Source organism: Bos grunniens, chromosome 4, assembly GCF_055505025.1.
Source record: "Bos grunniens cultivar Pamir isolate PY7600 chromosome 4, Bosgru_T2T1.0, whole genome shotgun sequence".
NCBI classification, from domain to species: domain Eukaryota; kingdom Metazoa; phylum Chordata; class Mammalia; order Artiodactyla; family Bovidae; genus Bos; species Bos grunniens.
Window position 1 is genome coordinate 111,135,069 of NC_141168.1, and position 21,962 is coordinate 111,157,030.

At 42.5% G+C, this 21,962-nt stretch overlaps 1 pseudogene across 1 annotated transcript; it reads left to right on the top strand.

Annotated features, from left to right (window-relative positions):
- Nucleotides 1–16,520: 16,520 nt before the first annotated feature.
- LOC147374696 (nuclear transcription factor Y subunit gamma pseudogene) lies at nucleotides 16,521–18,763 on the top strand (annotated as a pseudogene). Its single transcript, XR_015163042.1, has one exon. The product of XR_015163042.1 is annotated as a nuclear transcription factor Y subunit gamma pseudogene (transcript).
- Nucleotides 18,764–21,962: the final 3,199 nt, after the last annotated feature.

Consider the following 21,962-nt stretch of genomic DNA (forward strand, 5'->3'; position numbering starts at 1 on the left):
CAAGGTGAAAATTGATCTTCAGAAAAATTCCCAAATCACTACTTAGTTAAAATTTCTAACTCAGCACCCCAGATTGTAATGTATTGGTATACATCTACGTGATTTAATTCTGTCTTTAAAAATAGATAATGAGAAAACACTTTTGAGTGATTTGTGCTACAATAAAATGTGGTTTAATATATATTGATAAAATATTAATTAAAATTAATAAAATATTAATATCAATAAAATAATATTTTTGTATTGCTTAGACATGCCAATAACTTTTGACATGGAGGCAACCTTTAGTTAGTTAAGACGCATTTTTGTAGTGGGATGAGTAGTATTAGTTAATGTGAACAGGCCTTATGCAAATCTCATGGGCCTAATATAATTTTTGTGAGTCTTAAGATTAGAGAAGAAGAAGCTTTGAGTTACGAGTCATTATTTCTGAGATAACTGCTGAGAAAGAACTATGATGCTGCTGCTAAGTCGCTTCAGTTGTGTCCGACTCTGTGCGACCCCATAGATGGCAGCCCACCAGGCTCCACCGTCCCTGGGATTCTCCAGGCAAGAACACTGGAGTGGGTTGCCATTTCCTTCTCCAATGCGTGAAAGTGAAAAGTGAAAGTGAAGTCGCTCAGTCGTGTCCGACTCTTCGTGACCCTATGGACTGCAGCCCACCAGGCTCCTCCGTCCATGGGATTTTCCAGGCAAGAGTACTGGAGTGGGGTGCCATTGCCTTCTCCGAGAAAGAACTATAGCCACTGCTTTTTGTTTTGGGCAAAGGAGACTGCTCACAGATGCTCCTGCTAGACACAGCATTGGTCACAGCAACTCTACTCTGGCAGTGAATATTATTTTCATGATTCTCTGACTTCTTTTTTGCCAATCAAATATAAACTTGGATATAAGTGTTCTTTGTTAATGATTACAGAGGCAACAACCTGACATAGACTAGCAAGCCAATAGGTAAGGTTTAGACTTAACTTTCTTTAGTGAAGATGCTCCATTCACTCATTCACTCATTTACTCATTCATTTTTCCAACAAATATTTATTAAGTACCCACTATGAGATGGTGCCTTTGAACCCAGGTGCTGGAGGCACCACATCGAAAGAATTGACGTCTACAAACTCTAGTGTTAGGGAAGACTCCTGAAAGTCCCTTGGACAGCAAGGAGATCAAACCAGTCAATCTTAAGGGAAATCAACCCTGAGTACTCGTTAGAAGAGCTGATGCTGAAGCTGACGCTCCAGTATTTTGGTCATCTGATGTGAGCAACCGACTCTTTGGAAAAGCCCCTGATACTGGGAAAGATTGAGGGCAGGAGAAGGGAGTGACAGAGGATAAGACAGTTGGATGGTATCACTGATGTAATGAATATGAACTTGGGTAAACTTTGGGAGATGAGAGACAGGGAAGCCTGTCGTGCTGCAGCCCATGGGGTCGCAGAGTCAGACACGACTGGGCGACTAAACAACAACAACAGTATGAGATTGTGAAGGACAGGGAAGCCTGGCCATGGGGTTGCAAAGAACTGGACACGACTTAGCGATTGAACAATAACAACGACGTACCAGGTACTGTTTAGGGGCTGGGGTTTCAGCAGTGCACAAGACAGGCCACCATCTTGGCCCATAGCCTCAAATTTACATTCTAGTGAATGGATATAGACAAAGAACGAAACAAATAATTAAAACATAGTATGCAAATGATAATAACTTGTATGGAGAAAAATGAAACATGAATGGGGTAAGGGAGTTCCTGGATGAAGAAAGGGAATTCCACTCTAAATCAGATGGTCAGAGAAGACTTCACTGAGAAGAAAGACGAAGCAAAGGAGTGAGCCATGTAAATATATCTGAGAGAAGAGCATTCTAGGCAGAAGAAACAACAAATGCTGTGGCCCTGAGGTAGGAGAGTGCTTGATTGTATCAGCTGAACAGCAAGGAGGCTGATGAGGCAGGAACAGTAATGGAGGGGAGAAGATACGGCTGAAGTCAGAGAGGTAGTGGGGCCAGATCATGCAGGGCTTTGTGAGCCACTGTGAGGGGGAAGGGGAAGCACTGGAGGGTGTTGAGCAGAGAGCACTGTTTGATTTGTTTTAAAAGAATCGTTATGACTGATTCTCATTGTTGCACGGCAGAAACCAATACAACTTCATTGTAATTATTACCCAATTAGAAAATAAAAAAAGAACCACTATGACTCCTTCACTGAAATAGGAAGCAAGGTCATCAGCTGAGAGTGTGGAGAAAGGAGAGGGAGCTGGTAGAGATGATGATGCAGTTGCCTAGGAGAGTGGGACAATGATTTAATGGGGGAAATTATGTGAGTACCAGGCAGCACAGAAGGCCCACTTAGAACTAGTGGCCATAATTTAAAGTGAGACCAGTCAGCTGTGTGGAGCAGGTAGAGTAGGGTTTAATGAGGGCTGAGGCTTTGCCAAGTGACTTAGAGAAGGAAGGGTGGGAAAAGAGAGTCGAGTGTCACTCAGGGGAATGATTTAGTGATTGGCTCTGGAGCTGATGCTGAGTAAGTAGAGAAGTGGGACTTCCCTAGTGACTGAGACGGTAAAGTGTCTGTCTACAATGTGGGAGACCTGGCTTCGATCCCTGGGTCAGAAAGATTCCCTGGAGAAAGAAACGGCAACCCACTCCAGTACTCTTGCCTAGAAAATCCCATGGATGGAGGAGCTTGGTGCAGGCTACCGTCCACGGGGTCGCAAAGAGTTGGGCACGACTGAGTGACTTCACTTCAAGTGAGTACATGAGGGGCAGGGACAGTGAAGAGGTAGGTGTCATGTTGGATGTGTGACAGAGTGAGCTGGTCAGAGAATGATACGCTTGAAGTTAAGATCATGGGACAAAACTGGTTTCAAATAGGGTGTGGTAAGAAAATTATCTTTCTCAAATGAAGTATAAAAATGCCACAGACGAATGTTCATTATATTTGAATCCCTTTGAATCATGCCATTCTTTCTAGATCCCCCTCTCCTCCCTCAATATTTGAGTTTTTAGAATACCAGCAGAAGATAGTATAGCAGAAGTCCAGTGGCTGACTTAGAGGATTAGGTACTCAGTTTGTAGATTTCGTTAAGAAAGAAAAATTATGATCTAGCAGAATCAATTTTCCCAAGATTATTTGTTTTATTCTAGCTTAAAGCTAAAAGGAACACTGATCTCACTATTTCTGAACACTGAGATCAAGAACAAAATATTCCTTGTTCAGTTGGAAATATTCAGCAAACAGATGAAATCACATTTACATTATCCATTGTCCCAAGCACTAGCTGTAGAGTAGGAAAAAACTTGTGAATGCTAGCACAGTCATGGTTACAGTAAAATAGAAACTGAAGGATTACCCAATACATACTTATCATTGGAATGCACATCTTATTTACAAAAGCATGCTGTTTTTGTGTTGACTTTTGAAGAGAGGCTATTAGACTCTAAGAACATAAAACTTGAAAGAAGTATAAATGTAAGTTATTTAGAGCTTCTTAAGTACAGATTAAAATGCCAACATTTGGAATTTCATAACTTACAAGTGGTGGTTAGGCTGCTTGATTCGAAATTGCATCAGGATGTGTAAGGATCCCTTAAATTAAATTGGAGTGAGGATTTGAAAACATCTGCTTTTTATGTTGTTACTTTCCATAAGCCTTTCTAGGTATCAGTTCAGTTCAGTTCAGTTGCTCAGTCGTGTCCGACTCTTTGCGACCCCATGAACTGCAGCATGCCAAGCCTCCCTGTCCATCACCAACTCCTGGAGTTCACTCAGACTCACGTCCATCGAGTCAGTGATGCAATCCAGCCATCTCATCCTCTGTTGTCCCCTTCTCCTTCTGCCCCCAAGCCTTCCCAGCATCAGAGTCTTTTCCAATGAGTCAACTCTTCACATGAGGTGGCCAAAGTACTGGAGTTTCAGCTTCAGCATCAGTCCTTCCAAAGAAATCCCAGGGCTGATCTCCTTCAGAATGGACTGGTTGGATCTCCTTTGCAGTCCAAGGGACTCTCAAGAGTCTTCTCCAACACCACAGTTCAAAAGCATCAATTCTTCAGTGCTCAGCCTTCTTCACAGTCCAACTCTCACATCCATACATGACCACTGGAAAAACCATAGCCTTGACTAGACAGACCTTTGTTGGCAAAGTAATGTCTCTGCTTTTGAATATGCTATCTAGGTTGGTCATAACTTTCCTTCCAAGGAGTAAGCGTCTTTTAATTTCATGGCTGCAGTCACCATCTGCAGTGATTTTGGAGCCTCCCAAAATAAAGTCTAACACTGTTTCCACTGTTTCCCCATCTGTTTCCCTAGGTATATGCTGCTGCTGCTGCCAAGTCACTTCAGTCGTGTCCAACTCTGTGCGACCCCAGAGACAGCAGCCCACCAGGCTCCCCCCTCCCTGGGATTCTCCAGGCAAGAACACTGGAGTGGGTTGCCATTTCCTTCTCCAATGCATGAAAGTGAAAAGTGAAAGTGAAGTCGCTCAATCGAGTCTGACTCTTAGCGACCCCGTGGACTGCAGCCCACCAGGCTCCTCCATCCATGGGACTCTCCAGGCAAGAGTACTGGAGTGGGGTACCATTGCCTTCTCCGCCCTAGGTATATAGATAATGTTAAAAAAAAAAAAAGGGACACTTTAAGCTCTGTGGGTGATTAAATATCTAGGGTAATTAGCTATGCAATTATTTTGAAGAAGTAAATTGAAAGTGACTTAAATACAAACTTTTAAAAAGGAAGGGTAAGCCCACAAGAAATACAGGTGGTGTTGTTTTATCTTTATGCCCTGTTGCTTTGCCTCAATGCAGTATTAAGTATTACTATTAGCAGTGAAGTATCAGAGAGGCAATGGCAACCCACTCCAGTACTCTTGCCTGGAAAATGCAATGGACAGAGGAGCCTGGTAGGCTGCAGTCCATGCAGTCGCTAAGAGTTGGATACGACTGAGCGACTTCACTTTCACTTTTCACTTTTATGCATTGGAGAAGGAAATGGCAACCCACTCCAGTGTTCTTGCCTGGAGAATCCCAGGGATGGGGGAGCCTGGTGGGCTGCTCTCTATGGGGTTGCATGAGTCAGACACAACTGAAGTGACTTAGCAACATGTTATTTTTAAGATAAATTAAGGTCATATAAAAACACTGGGAAATAGATGGGGAAACAGTGGAAACAGTGTCAGACTTTATTTTTTGGGCTCCAAAATCACTGCAGATGGTGACTGCAGCCATGAAATTAAAAGACGCTTACTCCTTGGAAGGAAAGTTATGACCAACCTAGATAGCATATTCAAAAGCAGAGACATTACTTTGCCAACAAAGGTTCGTCTAGTGGAGGCTATGGTTTTTCCAGTGGTCATGTATGGATATGAGAGTTGGACTGTGAAGAAGGCTGAATGCTGAAGAATTGATGCTTTTGAACTGTGGTGTTGGAGAAGACTCTTGAGAGTCCCTTGGACTGCAAGGAGATCCAACCAGTCCATTCTGAAGGAGATCAGCCCTGGGATTTCTTTGGAAGGACTGATGCTGAAGCTGAAACTCCAATACTTTGGCCACCTCATGTGAAGGACTTATTGGAATAGACTCTGATGCTGGGAGGGATTGGGGGCAGGAGGAGAAGGGGACAACAGAGGATGAGATGGCTGGATGGCATCACTCACTCGATGGACATGAGTTTGGGTGAACTCCGGGAGTTGGTGATGGACAGGGAGGCCTGGCGTGCTGCGATTCATGGGATCGCAGAGTCGGACATGACTGAGGGACTGAACTGAACTGAACTGAACTGAAAAACACATTTGGATATTGTAAAAATTACAGATCTTGGTGTCCTGGGTTCCCCCTCACCTTTGCTTAAATGCTGGAGGGGTTTACATGACTTTCATTTTCAATTAGTCAGACACGACTGAAGCGACTTAGCAGCAGCAGAGCTTTAATCAAGTTAAGAGTACAAGATGCTTTGTAAAGAGCTGAAGTAGGTCCTAACAAAGTAGGGTAATCAACCCATTAATTGAAAATATTTGTCTAAGCAAAAGTCAGAAGGAGAGTAGTTTGTTACTAAAATGCCAATCTTAGCTACATTTGGAAACAAGAATAGGAAATGGCAATCCACTCCAGTATTCTTAATTCTGTGGACAGAGAGCCTGGTGCCTGCAGTCCATGGAGTGCAGAGTCAGACGTGACTGAGTGACTGAGCAGTGCAAGCACAGTAAACCAGTCATCCAGTGACATGAGAGCCCCTCAATGTAAAAGCTCCAAAATCTTTCAGTTACTGCATAGTTTTAAAAGCTGGATAAAAATCATCCTAAACTTAAAATAGTAAAACCCACAGTTGTGAACGTGTATGATATCACAACTAGGTTAATCAACTACTGACCGTTTGGGACTTGCGATTTGGTTGAGACCTGCAGGTAGCTCTCAGTGATCTTACAGTTTCTTAGAGGAGATAAGAATAATATATACCCATGACAGGAGAGTACAACATGTGCTGAATGAGCTTAGGAAAGGGCACTATCAGCGCTTTTCCTCTCAAAAAACTTTTCTCCTCCTGGGAGACTTCATTCCTTTTGCACTTGGTTTTACTTATTACACTCTCAACTCACAGTACTTATTATACACTTAACTACTTTAGAAAATATTTATCCAGATTTTGAGTCTGACTAGGACCTGAGTTATCCTTCTAGATTTGGAGCATTCTTTACCATATGAGTTTTGGTAGGAGGAAGATGAAAAAAGCCAGATAGTCACTTTCCCACACTTCTTTGCAGCTAAGGTGTAGGCATCTGACCAAGTCAACCAATCAATTAAAAAACATGACAGCTTTATTGAGGTATAATCCACAAACTGTTCAGTTCACTCAAAGTGTACAATTCAGTTGTCATAAGTGTATTCACAGTTGCAGAACCATCCACAACTGATTTTAAAACATTTCTATCATCTCAAAAAGAAACCTCATATCCATTAGCAGCCATTTCCTATTCCCCTAACCTCCTCAGCCCTAGGCAACTGTGTTCTACTTTTGGTCTGTCTAGATTTACATATTCTGGATATTTTATTTGAATGGAATTATATAATAATTCTTATGTAATTGCCTTCTTTCACTTAGTATAATGTCTTCAAGTTTCATCCATGTTGTAGCAAGCATTAGAGCTTCATATATTGTTGAATAATATTCTATTGTATGAATATACCACATTTTGTCTACTCATCAGTTGATGGACATTTGAGTTATTTTTGTGTATGATGTGAGTTAGGATAGCATGTGAATATCAAGGTATCTCACCCAGCATCACTTTTTGGAAAAGGTTTTTCTTGCCACATTAAATTGTCTTGGCACCCTTGCCAAAAATCAATTGACTGTAAATGTGAGGGTTTATTTCTAGACTCTCAATTCTATTCTATTGATCTATGTATCTATTCTTAGGCTAGTACCTACTATTTTAATAACGATAGTTTTGAAGAAAAGTCTGAAATCAGGAATGTTTTCTACTTTTTCAAGATTTTTTGGCTATTCTGAGTTTCTTGAGTTTCTGTATGAATTTTAGCATCAGCTTGTCAATTTCTGCAGAGATACCAGCTGGTATTTAGGTAGAGATTTTGATGAATCTGTAGATCATTGTGGGTGCTAATGCCATCTTAATAATTTTGTCTCTACTCCATGAACACTGATATATTTCCATTTATTTAGGCCTTCTTTAATTTCTTTCAGTTATATTTTATAGTTTCTAGAGTAGAAGTTTTGCACTCCTTTTGTTAAATTTATTAAGTATTTTATCTTTTGCTAATATTGTAAGTGAAATTGTTTCTTTAATTTCACTTTCAATTTTCTTATTTCTCATTACTAATTAAGTACAATTGTGTTTTGTATATTGATCTTGTATTATGGCACCTTACCAAACTTGTATATTAGTTTCAATAATTTTTTTAAGTGGATCTCTTAGGATTTTCTATATACAAGGTCATGTGATTTGCAAATAGGTATAATCTTATTTTTTGCTTTCCAATATGGATACCTTTTACTTTATTTTCTTCCCTAATTGCCATGTCTAGAACCTTTATTACAATGTTGAATAGAAGTAGTGAGAATGGATGTTTTTATCTTATCCCTCTCATAAGACTGAACCATTCAGTCTTTCACCATTAAGTTCAATCCATCAGATTTTAGATGCAGAGAAGTAGTCCCCCTTGCAGAATCCATTCTGATTTCCCTTTCCTGCTGTATTTATTGTCCTTATCACATTCAGATATACCATATGTTTTAAGCTGTTTTTTTGTTTGTTTTATAGTCTGTTCTCTGCTCCTGCTCCTGACTGCCTCCTGCCTAATGTAAGTGCCATTAGCACAAGCACTTTTGTTAGTTTTGGTCACTGTTTCATCAAAAACTGTGAGCATGCTGCACATATAGTAGCACTCAGTACATATCTGTTGGTTGAAACAATAATACCGTGGTCTGTTTTCTGTTGCTTGGTTTGTAAACTCTTTTGTGAAAGGAACCATGGTTTTGGATTTGAAAACGATTTTGTTTTATCTGTACATGAGTGTGCTTAGTCATTCATTTGTGTCCAACTCTTTGCAACCCCATGGATTGTAGCCCTCCAGGCTCTTCTGTCCATGGGATTTCCCAGGCATGAATACTGGAGTGGGTTGCCCTTTCCTACTTCAGAGGATCTTCCCAACCAAGGAATCAAACCTGTATCTCTTGTGACTCCTGCAGGAAACTCCCCCAAGAAACCAGTAGGCAGATTCTTTGCCACTGGGAAGCATAAAATATATTGAATATGGTAGGTGCTCAGTGAATGGTGGTGAAATAGAATCAAACATTCCATTGATGACAAAAGGCTTCATGGAAATGAGAGCTGAGCTAGGACTGAAGGATGAGTAGGAATGAGATGAACAGAAGTAGGGACATCTTCAGTCAGTTCAGTTTAGTTGCTCAGTTGTGTCCGACTCTTTGTGACCCCATGAATTGCAGCACACCAGGCCTCCTTGTCCATCACCAACTCCCAGAGTTCACTCAGACTCACGTCCATCGAGTCAGTGATGCCATCCAGCCATCTCATCCTCTGGCATCTCCTTCTCCTCCTGCCCCCAATCCCTCCCAGCATCAGAGTCTTTTCCAATGAGTCAACTCTTGGCATGAGGTGGCCAAAGTACTGGAGTTTCAGCTTTAGCATCATTACTTCCAAAGAAATCCCAGGACTGATCTCCTTCAGAATGGACTGGTTGGATCTCCTTGCAGTCCATCTTAGAGGTATTAAATGTAAATTTTGTTATTTTGGTTTAAGTACAATCAGCTGTACAGAAATTTATTCTCTCTCAGTTCAGTTCAGTCGCTTAGTAGTGTCTGATTCTTTGCGACTCCATGGACAGCAGCACGCCAGGCTTCCCTGTCCATCACCAACTCCTGGAGCTTGCTCAAACTCATGTCCACTCAGTCAGTGATGCCATCCAACCATCTCATCCTGTCGTCCCCTTCTACCTCCTGCCCTCAGTCTTTCCCAGCATCAGGGTCTTTTCCAACGAGTCAGTTCTTCACATCAGGTGGCCAAAGTATTGAAGTTTCAGCTTCAGCATCAGTCCTTCCAATGAATATTGAGGACTGATCTCCTTTAGGATGGACTGGTTGGATCTCTTTGCAGTCCAAGGGACTCTCAAGAGTCTTTTCCAACACCACAGTTCAAAAGCGTCAGTTCTTCGGAGCTCAGCCTTCTTCACAGTCCAACTCTCACATCCATACATGACCACTGGAAAAACCATAGCCTTGACTAGATGGACCTTTTTTGGCAAAGTAACGCCTCTACTTTTTAATATGCTGTCTAGGTTGGTCATAACTTTTCTTCCAAGAGGCAAGCATCTTTCAACTTCATTGCTGCAGTCATCATCTGCAGTTATTTTGGAGCCCCAGAAAATAAAGTCTGTCACTATTCCCATTGTTTCCCCATCTATTTGCCATGAAATAATGGGACTGGATCTTTGTTTTTTGGATGTTGAGTGTTAAGCCGGCTTTCTCTCTCAGTAAAATTCTTTCTCAGTCCTGGAGGCTAAAGGCTTGAAATCAAGGTGTTGGTAAGGTCATCCTCTGGGTGAGGGTACTTCCTGGCCTTTTCTTCTAGTAACCTCAGGCATGCCTTGGCTTGCAGCTGCCGTGCTTCTGTATCTGATTCCATTGTCATGGAGTGTTCTCCCCGAGTGTGTCTGCCTTCTTGTGGAATTTTTCTCTTCTTTGTTTTTTCATTCTGTAAAATGGAATTATAGTTGATGTACAATGTTTTGTTAATTACTACTATACAGCAAAGTGATTCAGTTATTTATATATATAGGCTTCCCTGGGGACTGAGTGGTAAAGAATCCATCTGCAATGCAGAGGACGTGGGAGATGTCGGTTTGATCCCTGGGTGGGGAAGATCCCCTGAAGTAAGGCATGGCAACCCACTCCAGTATTCTTACTGGGAAAATCCTATGAACAGAGGAGCCTGTGGGCTACGGTCCATGGGATCACAAGGAGTTAGAAATGACCGAAGTGACTGAGCATGCAGGCATTTATGTATACATACATTCTTTTTTAACATTCTTTGCCACCATGGCTTATCGTAGGATTTTTGAATATAGTTCTCTGTACTATATAGTAGGACCTTGTTGTTTATCAATTCTACATATTTTATATAAAAAGTACTGTCTGTGGTGTCACACAGAGTCGGACACGGCTGAAGTGACTTAGCAGCAGCTCATATCTGCTAACCCCACCCTTACACTCTATCCCTCCCCAACCTCTCCCTTGGGCAAACGCCAGCCTGTCTTCTATGCCTGTGAATTTTTCTCTTCTATAAGTACATCAGTCATCTTAGATTAGGGCTCATCCCAGTGATCCCATCTTCGCTTGATTACATGTGCCAAGACCCTATTTGTCACATTTACAAGTACCAGGGGCTAGGAGGACTTTAGCAGATCTTTCTGAAGTACCCAATTCAGCCTATGATGCTGTGACTCTATGTTTAGTGTGACCCCTTTCCACTTTCTCAGTCTCCCCTCTTGCTTGTCACTCCCTATGCTCATCCTGAACAGGTTACTCTTGTCCTGTCTGGAATGCCCCAGTCTGGTTGGTGAGCACAATGTGATATTTTACAGCTCAGCTCAAGAGTCACCGTCTTTGGGAAGACTTCCCTGAGTCCAAGTCAGGTTAAGGGCTTCTCTTTTAGGCCCAATATACTGTTTGTCCTGCTGCACTGTAATTATTGATTTGCCTGTCTCTTTCTTACACTAACTCTGAAGTTTTGAAGGCAGAGACTTTTTGTCATACTTAATCGTTGTGTTGTCCTGGCTTAGCACAGTGCTCAGCAGCTGGAAGACACCCAGTAAATGTTTACTGTTGAGTTTGAGGGCTTCTCCCATGGCACTAGTAGTAAAGAACCCGCCTGTGAGTTCCATCTCTGGATCCAGAAGATTCCCTGGAGGACAACATGGCAACCCACTCCAATATTCTTGCCTGGAGAATCCCATGAACAGAGGAGCCTGGCAGGCTGTAGGCCATAGCGCCACAAAGAGTCAGACAAAACTGAAGTGACATAGCATACAACATGAGTAATATTACAAAGGAAGTTTGATAGAACTTAGAAACCAGTAGGGTGTAAAGGAAGAAGAAATAAAGGATTACTTTAGAACTTTGTATATAAGTAGAATTTTGAGGTATGTATGGAAAGGAAAAGCGAAATTCAAAGAGGAGATGATTTGGGGAAAGTATTATAATCCCAATTTAAAAGGGATATGGGATAAATATCTGATAGAGTAAGTAGAGTGGGAGGACAAGGATTGGGCCTTATGGTTGTGTTTCTAGTACTTAGAAATCTGCCTGGCATAAAAGAGACCATCAGTTCATATTTACCACATGAAATGTGCTTCCCTGGTGGCTCAAATGGTAAAGAATATGTCTGCAGTGAAGGAGACCTGGGTTCAGTTCCTGGGTCAGGAAGATCCCCTGGAGAAGGAAATGGCAACCCACTCCAGTGCTCTTGCCTGGAGAATTCTGTGGGCAGAGGAGCCTGGTGGGCTACAGTCCATGGGATCGCAAAGATTCGGACATGGCTGAGCGACTAACTTTCACTTTTTCACGTGAAATGTAAAGCAAATGTTCAGGTCTCCAAATTGGCGTTTCTACTGACCAAATAGAGACGTTGTGGACAGTGAGCTGCTTTGGGAGCTGTGAAGATAAAGCCTTCACCTTTGGGTATTTTGATTTAAAAGTTAGAACAGAATGATTAAAGGGGAAATTTCCAGTAGGTAAATCTAAAGAGCCATGAAAAGAGCTATGGACTTGAAAGTCATAAAAGTCTATTTGGAGATTATCAATATAGAGATGATAATTGAAGATGGAGGTAGATGAAGTTTTAGAGGGATTGGGCATGGAGTGAAAGATTGAAGAACAGAGGTCAGGACTTTGGGAAAACACACATTTGGGTACCAGGAGGTGGAAGTTAAACCAAAGGAGATGGAGACGGCAGCCACAGAATGGATCACTTGGATACGACAGCATCATAGAATCCAGGAAGGAACATAATTTGAATAATAGGAGGTCATTAGCTGTGCCAAATGCTGGAAAAAGATAGAAAATAATGAGGACTGAGAAAAGCTCATCAGCCTTAGCCTAATTCAGTCATTTTTGACCTTCAAGAGACATGCATCAGTGGAGTATTGATAGTTATCTAATCTTAGGTATTTAAAAAGGGGTTTGGTGACAGTAGCAGAGGTGATGTTCGGTAGACCATATAATTAAATTTGTCAAGAAAAGGAGAGAAAGTGGATAATAACTTGGAAGGTCAGAGTGATCAACAAAGGCTTCTTGCTGTCCTTTTGAAAGATGATGTACTTTCGACAAACTTAGTGTTCTATATCTTGAGTGTTTCATTCCCAAATCAGGCTAGAGCTAAAAGAGTGAGTTACAAAGGCGGAGAAATCATGGGGCTTTTGGCCTGACAAACCAGAGAGTGTCCTGCTGGTACTCTGGGGACTCGTGCTTTGTCGTGTGGTCACCACTGGAAAAGAGAAGTGGGGCAGGAAAGGCCACACGAACTTTTTATGGTGGAACAGAAATTGTTAGGTCACAGAGCAGAATCAGCACATTGGAACAGAAGAGACCAAGCAAACATCTCTGTTTATAGATAAAGCACCTGAGGTTCAGAAAGAAACCCTGGGACCTCTGGGTTTTCATGAAAAAGCATCCAAGTTGTCTGATAGGGTGATGGATTTGTTTGCCCTTCTCCTCAGACTGAGGGGAATTCCATGACACCGTTGCTGCTCCCTAAGAGAATACTGGATTGTAGACAAAGCAATAATTGCTGTCTCTGCTTTTTATTGAGGATGTTGCTGATCAGACAGTATTAGCCTCTTTGGGGACACAGCCTCCTTCGCAGACAACTTCTAGAACCAGTTTGGCTGTGGTTTGCAAATAGAAATGGGGAAATAGAGGCCATCTTGTTGGCTCCCCAGGGTCATCATTAACCAAGCCAGCCGGCTGACAAGCCTGTGGCTATGGAAACCAACCTTACTGAGGAAGAGGGATTATAAAAAGAAGCCTCTTTTCTTTTCGATGGAATGATGTCTGTCAATTAGATCTTGTGGAAATATTAGGTTGGATCATTTAATGTTCTCAGTTAATGCTTTATCAGTTTTTTTTTTTTTAATATCCTCTCTTATTTGACCTTTTCTGTTCTGTTGAAGACAGTGATGAATACTGCATTTTTCTTCTCACAAGGGTTTTACATGTGAACTCAGGATATCCTTTGTTTTCACATGTGCAAACTCATAATTTCTACTATGGAGAAAAAATAGTGTGTGGTCCTGGGCATACCTTTGCTGCAGGGGTTCAAAATGATGAAAGAAATAGGAAGCAGGGAGTTGGCTGTATCAGTATCTATCTATATGCAAATTATCAGTTTTCTTCTCAGAAATATATTTCTCATCTTCATTGGGGTCTGGAGTACATATGATATGCCTTATGTGCTACCAACTCTTCCATCTGGTATGTATATATGCAAATGCTACAGGCATACACACACATACACACATTCATACACGTGGATGCCGAAATTCCTCACCTACTCGGAAGCTCCTGATGCAGGGATAATAGATACTAAGATGGAAGCACAGGAGGAGAGTGTGTGTGACAGAAACACAGAAGTGTTTATTAAAGAATTCTTTGGGGTGTGTGCGTGCTCGCTCAGTCACTCCAGTCATGTCCGACTCTGCAGCCCCATAGACTGTAGCCCTGCCAGGCTCCTCTGTCCATGGGATTCTCCAGGCAAGAACGCTGGAGTGGGTTTTCTTTGGGGATTTGAGCTGTTTTCCTCTAAACTTATCTTTTATTTCCCACACTGTTGTACAGTTTTTACATCATTATTCTAGATATCACTGAAAAGCCTGAGGCAGCCTATTTAGAAATGTCTCTAAACATATTAAACTGAATAGCAAGTAAATAATTTCAATCATAACTTGCAGCCAATAAAACCCTTCCAGTAACTGGCAAAATCTCAAAACCTTTGAAGGCTTCCTCTCCAATGACAGAATTCTATACATTCAGAATTTAGAAGGAAATTCTGTGGGTGGCATAAATGAGAAAACATCTCAAGCTTTCAAAACCAGAAATTAGGCATAGTGTTATGTTTCAGTTATGGATGGAGAATATGTCTTCACTTTTCATTCTAAACTGAGACAGTGTCGGAAGCTAACCAGAAACTCTGCCGTGCTTAGGATGTTGAGAAACAGGAGGTATCAATACCCAAGATAAAAGAGATTAGAGGAAAGGTCACCAATAGGAGACACAAAGAAACTAGAGTAGGAGAATCAGCAATGGCCATACACACAAAAGATTCACAGTATGTTAGAGATCACGTTCTATTTTAGAGCAAGACTTCTGCTAGGCTATCTTAAAGAGAAGATTTCCTGTTTTTAAAAATAACTCCAAAGAAGGACCCATGGCTTCTATTGGTAACCCATTAAAATATTTAATAACCCTTTCTCTCAGGATTTAGGTTCATTTGTTCTGTTATAGCCAAGTGAAACTTGTTATGAGTTTAGATAGATGAACTAGCCTGACACTCTCCCCCAGAGTAGTGTAGACAAGAATGTAGACGTTTTTGTAAGTGAGGATTACGGTTAGATACTTACTTTCAAGAAACCAAAATTCCTTTATCCTTAATTTTTATCCTGAATTCCTTTATCCTTAGTCATCTTGATTGCTTCCCACTAAACCCTTCAAAGTGCCCTGAATACGGAAATTATGAACTTGGTTCTTGTCGATGATTATCTCTGGGTCAGACTTCTCATTTTGGGCTCTATAAGAGATGTGAAAATGTTGAAGCAATTTTCAATGTTTTTCCCTTGTAAAATATCTGGTGGGTAATGTTCAGACACACTGAAACCATACGCACAGAAAACTAGTCAATCTAATCACACTAGGACCACAACCTTGTCTAACTCAATGAAACTAAGCCATGCCCATGGGGCAACCCAAGACGGGCGGGTCATGGTGGAGAGATCTGACAGAATGTGGTCCACTGGAGAAGGGAATGGCAAACCACTTCAGTATTCTTGCCTTGAGAACCCCATGAATAGTATGAAAAGGCAAAATGGTAGGATACTGAAAGAGGAACTCCCCAGGTCAGTAGATGCCCAATATGCTACTGGAGATCAGTGGAGAAATAACTCCAGAAAGAATGAAAGGATGGAGCCAAAGCAAAAACAATACCCAGCTGTGGATGTGACTGGTGATAGAAGCAAGGTCCGATGCTGTAAAGAGCAATATTGTATAGGAACCTGGAATGTCAGGTCCATGAACCAAGGCAAATTGGAAGTGGTCAAACAGGAGATGGCAAGAGTGAATGTCGACATTCTAGGAATCAGAAAACTAAAATGGACTGGAATGGGTGAATTTAACTCAGATGACCATTATATCTACTACTGTGGGCAGGAATCCCTCAGAAGAAATGGAGTAGCCATCATGGTCAACAAAAGAGTCTGAAATGCAGTACTTGGATGCAATCTCAAAAACAACAGAATGATCTCTGTTCGTTTACAAGGCAAACCATTCAATATCACAGTAATCCAAGTCTATGCCCCAACCAGTAACGCTGAAGAAGCTGAAGTTGAACGGTTCTATGAAGACCTACATTTTATTTATTTATTTATTTTTTAAAAAGCCAACCTTCCTATTTTTATTTATTTTTTTAAAATTTTATTTTATTTTTAAACTTTACAATATTGTATTGGTTTTGCCAAATATCGAAATGAATCCGCCACAGGTATACATGTGTTCCCCATCCTGAACCCTCCTCCCTCCTCCCTCCCCATACCATCCCTCTGGGTCATCCCAGAGCACCAGCCCCAAGCATCCAGTATCATGCATTGAACCTGGACTGGCGACTCGTTCCATATATGATATTATACGTATTTCAATGCCATTCTCCCAAATCATCCCACCCTCTCCCTCTCCCACAGAGTCCAAAAGACTGTTCTATACATCAGTGTCTCTTTTGCTGTCTCGTATACAGGGTTATTGTTACCATCTTTCTAAATTCCATATATATGCGTTAGTATACTGTATTGGTGTTTTTCTTTCTGGCTTACTTCACTCTGTATAATAGGCTCCAGTTTCATCCACCTCATTAGAACTGATTCAAATGTATTCTTTTTAATGGCTGAGTAATACTCCATCGTGTATATGTACCACAGCTTTCTTATCCATTCATCTACTGATGGACATCTAGGTTGCTTCCATGTCCTGGCTATTATAAACAGTGCTGCGATGAACATTGGGGTACACGTGTCTCTTTCAATTCTGGTTTCCTCAGTGTGTATGCCCAGCAGTGGGATTGCTGGGTCATAAAAACACATTTAGATTTACATAAAAATTATGAAGATACTAAAGAAAGTTTCCATATACCCTACCCACACCCAGTTTGCATGATTATTAGCATCTTACATTAATATGATGCTTTTGTTATAATTAATGAACCAATTGGTATATTATTATTATTAGATTTGTGTCTTTAACATTTGCTTTTCAAAATTGATATTATATAAGGATTTCCGTGCAATAAAGCAGCATTTAAATAAGCCTAAAGTTAAAGAAAGGAAAAGTCATAGTATGATCATATGATCATAATCATATCATAGTCACAGCTGCCTCTTGACAAGACCATAAAAGTGGCCCTTGCTCTTATTTCAACTTAAAAGAATCACTGTGGAAGGCGCCAATGGAGGCGGAGGGTAAAGGGGGGACGTGGTGTAAACGGCATGGCTGCCACGTTGTTCTTGGCGTGGTTTCTGGCGCTCTCTGTTCTCGTTCCTTATGATGCGCGCTCCCCCTCCCCCACCCTACCCGCCCGCCTGCCCCGGTTCTCACTCTCTGTTCTCGGTTCTCGGTGACCCATGCTCCCCTCTCCCCCGCCATAGTGCCCAGCCACCTGCCCCGCTCTCTGCCCTGCCCCGCTCTCTGCCCCGCCCCGCTGCCCAAGTGCTGAGGCGGCTCCTGCTGGTCCCTGGACTTCCCAGTCGAGGCGTTTGTCAGAATGTCCCCAGGAGGGGGATTTGGTGGTGCTAGCAGCAGTGGTGCCCAGCAAACTCTGCATTCCTTCTGGCCTCGTGTCACGGGAGAAATCTGGAATTTAACAGTGAAAGATTTCTGAGTACAGAAACTCCCACTGGCTCGTATTAAGAAGATTATGAAACTGGCCGGCGATGTGAAGATGGTCAGTGCAGAAGCCCCTGTGTTGTTTGCCAAGGAAGCCCAGATTTTTATCACAGAGTTGACTCTTGGGGCCTGGATCCACACAGAGGAGAACCAGCACCAGACTCTTCAGAGGCATGACATTGCCATGGCAATTACAAAATGTGATGAGTTTGACTTTCTCACTGATGTTCCGAGAGATGAGTGGAAACCAGCAAAGCATCAGGAGAAGCTGCGCTGGTATGTGACTCTTGCTGAACCTGTCCAGGACTGCTGCAGGTTGGCTCAGCAGCCCACTGCCAATCCAGTCCCGGGGCAGCAGCAAGGCCAGCAGACCCCCAGCTCCACAAGCACCATCAAGCCTAGGCAGATCATTGGTGCACAGCCTCAGCAGGGCCAGACCACACCCGTGACCATGCAGGTGAAGAAGGTCAGCAGGTCCAGGCCCATCCACACGGTCAAGCCCAGCAGGCCCAGAGCGGCACTGAATGGACCATGCAGGTGATGCATCCCGAACACAGGCAAGATCCAGCAGATCCCGGTGCCCCCGCATGGCGGCCAGCTGCAGTGTACTCGCTTAGCCCAGCCTGTAAGGGGGCCCTTAAGCACCCCATGTGGTGCCGGGACAGACTCAGACGCGTGCCACCAGTGCTCACAGATCATGCAGAGGGAGAGCCAGCAAGAGCAGCAGTTCAGCCAGTTCACGGAGGGACAGAGGAACAGCATGCAGCAAGCTCAAGAGCTCAGAGCCAACTGGAGGGACAGCTTCCAGAGAAGTGGAAGCCAGGAAGTTCCAGAGACCTGGAAATGCAACTCCCCCGCACCTCTTCCCCGCTCACCACACACACCCTCTCCCCACATACAGGGCAGTTGCCTCCTGTGTTGGTTGCTCCCAGCCCCTACAGAGCTCCACTTCCCCTCCTCCCTCCGTTGCCTTGCAGTAGCTGTTGGGTTATCTGGGGCCCCAACCAACTCCAAGGCCTCTAGGAAGCTGCATGCCTCTCTCCCCAGGGTGACCTCACCCTCTCCTCCCCACCCCTCAAAACAGCTCTACCAGATCCAGTGAGTCACCATGCCTCCCGGCCAGGAACTCCCCTAGCTGGTGTTTATCCAGTCAGGTGTCCAGTGCTCTGACAGGCAGAGCCCCCAGGTGAGCCGTGACGTGATGGCGGGCCTGAGCTGGCAAGGCCAAGGACACCCAACACAATTTTGTGCCATTCCGCCCCAGGTGGTGGGCACTGCCTCCCTCCACACAGGACCCTGTGGACCTCAGTGCCTCCTGCAGGCTAGGTCTCTGGTGTAGTAGGTCCCATGCTTGAGGGCCGAGATTTTCCAACAGAAGGATGGAAGATGTAATATTTTTTTATTTCCTTTTTTCCCTTTTTTTTCCTCCAGGCAATCAGTATTTCACTGTGTTGAGCTGTGTGTCCAATGCTATGATATGAAAATATTGAATAGCATATTTATGACATTTTCTCAAAGAGTGTGGCTGAAGAAATATTTCTTTTATTTTTCTTTTTTTGGTTCTTACCACCACTTCTTTTAGGAGTAGATCCCTTTGGGGCTGTGTGTAATCTCCTGACTCTTAGATCAGCTGTTGCCTCAGGATTCGCCACCTTGTTCTGCCCTCAGGTAAAGTTAGGTGACGTGTGTAGCTTCCTTTCCTCTAGTGCTCCTCTCCCCAGGTCCCTGCTCCTGCCCCAGAGCTCCTTGGGTTTGCATTCTGAGGCGGTGGGAACATTCCTTGTATTTAAGAGACTCATTTGTCATGGAGAGTGGATGGTTTCATTCCCAAACCCTTCTCTTCCAGGGACCCAAGGAGACTAGAACTTTGTGCATTTTCCCTCTCCTTCACGCCCCTCATTTTTAACTTTATTTTATTTTTAAATGCATTGAAATTTGTGACAGTCTCCTTTGCTGCATGGACTTCAAACTGCATGAAATGCAATAAATCTCATTTTAGATTAAAAAGAGTCAATGTGGAGGATAACGTACAAGATGACAGAATTTGGAAGCATTCTATTTTTAGGAAATGTCCATTAGCAATTACTTAACATTTTTCACTGTTACTGCTGAGAATTGACCAGTCTGTTTTCCAAAATATGTTGTCCTTTTCTTCTTATATTTTTGTTCCAATTCTGCTAAAAGTCTTTTTCTAATTTTGAATTAAAATACTTTAAAATAACTTATCTTAATTTTTTTCCCCCCTGCTATAATCTTTAGAAGTTATTGCCAAACCGACTTGCAGTGCTCCTTGGATTGCCCTTTTCTACCTCTTGACTAGTTTCCTAATCAGCTCTCCTGGGAGCAGTTTACTGGCTGAGGGATACTGTTTAGGACTGCTGTCCTAAAAAAGTTGAGAAGATGAAGATTACCTTTTCAGTTTTTCTTTTTTCCTTCTTTGGTTTCTTCAATTCCCAAGTGTGGTCCATTTGTCTCTATGATGGACTCCAGTGATCCTTGCTTCCAGGTATTTCTCTCCCTTTGTTTCTAAACCATAGAATATGGGGCAGTTTTGAGGGGATGTTATTTCTGTGATTAAGCTAGAAAAGATTGTGAATTCCTGGCAGACTTTCTCTCTCTTGGCAGCTTTGATGAAATAAATTGCAGCGGTGAAGAGGCCCACGTGGCCCGGAACTGGGGGTTGCTTCTGGTCAATAGTCAGAAAGGAACTGAGGCCCTCAGTACTGCAACAATTATTCCTGCCAATAACCATGTAAATAAGCTTGAAATTGAATCCTTCCCCCATTGAACTTCTGGTTGAGACCCTAGCCCTAAGCAACGTCTTGGTTATAGTCACATGAGGGATCATGAAGCAGAGGATCAAGTTAATACACATCTGTATTTCTGACCCACAGAAACTATATTGTTTCAAGTTGCTAAATTTTGGGCCAGTTTTTAAACACAGGAATAGATAACTAGCATACTAAGGGTTCCTTCACTTTGAAGAATGTGATGAGTCACAAACAAGTCACTCTTTTCTCAAGATAATAAGAATAACATATAATTGTAAAAATTCAGACTTCATGACCCCTAAATAGAAGAGATGTTTTTAGTCTTTTTTAAAGTGTTAAAGTGAAAAAGAACTAAAGAACCTCTTGCTAAAAGTAAAAAAGGAGAGTGAAAAAGTTGGCTTAAAAGTCAACATTCAGAAAACTAAGATCATGGCATCTGGTCCCATCACTTCATGGGAAATAGATGGGGAAACAAACAGTGTCAGACTTTATTTTTTTGGGCTCCAAAATCACTGCAGATGGTGATTGCAGCCATGAAATTAAAAGATGTTGCTCCTTGGAAGAAAAGTTATGACCAACCTAGACAGCATATTAAAAGGCAGTGACATTACTTTGCCAACAAAGGTCTATCTAGTCAAAGCTATGGTTTTTCCAGTAGTTATGTATGGATGTGAGAGTTGGACTATAAAGAAAGCTGAGCACCGAAGAATGGATGCGTTTGAACTGTGGTGTTGGAGAAGACTCTTGAGAGTCCCTTGGACAGCAAGGAGATTCAACCAGTCCATCCTAAAGGAAATCAGCCCTGAATATTCATTGGAAGGACTGATGCTGAAGCTGAAACTCCAATACTTTGGCCACCTGATGTGAAGAACTGACTCATTTGAAAAGCCCCTGATGCTGGGAAAAATTGAGGGTGGGAGGAGAAGGGGACGACAGAGGATGAGATGGTTGGATGGCATCACCAACACAATGGACATGAGTTTGAGTAAGCTCTGGAAGTTGGTGATGGACAGGGAGGCCTGGCCTGTCTGTCGGACATGACTGAGTGACTGAATTGAACTGAAAGTGTTAACAGTAAGAGATCTCAGAGGTGATCTGGTTAATGTTTCTCTAGTATTACATAGAAAACGGAACTATTGATTTTTCCTCTAAAATTGGCTTTACTCCCAATATTCTTTATTTTTTGAAAGCCCCTGGCACTCAGCCTGTAAGCCTGAAAGATCAGAAATTTAGGAGTTAGCCTCGATTCCCTCCTCTTGTGTGTGTCTGCAGTTCCCTCCTCTTATGCGTGCATGCTCAGTCATTCAGTCATGTCTGACTCTTTGTGACCCCTTGGACTATAGCCTGCCAGGCTCCTCTGTGCATGGTATTTCCCAGGCAAGATATTGGAGTAGGTTGTCATTTCCTACTTCAGGGGATCTTCCCAACCTAGGGATTGAACCCAATGTAGGAGTTTTGGCAGGCAGATTCTTTATCACTGAGTCGTTCTCCTTTACTACTGAGTTCAGTTCAGTTCAGTTCAGTTCAGTC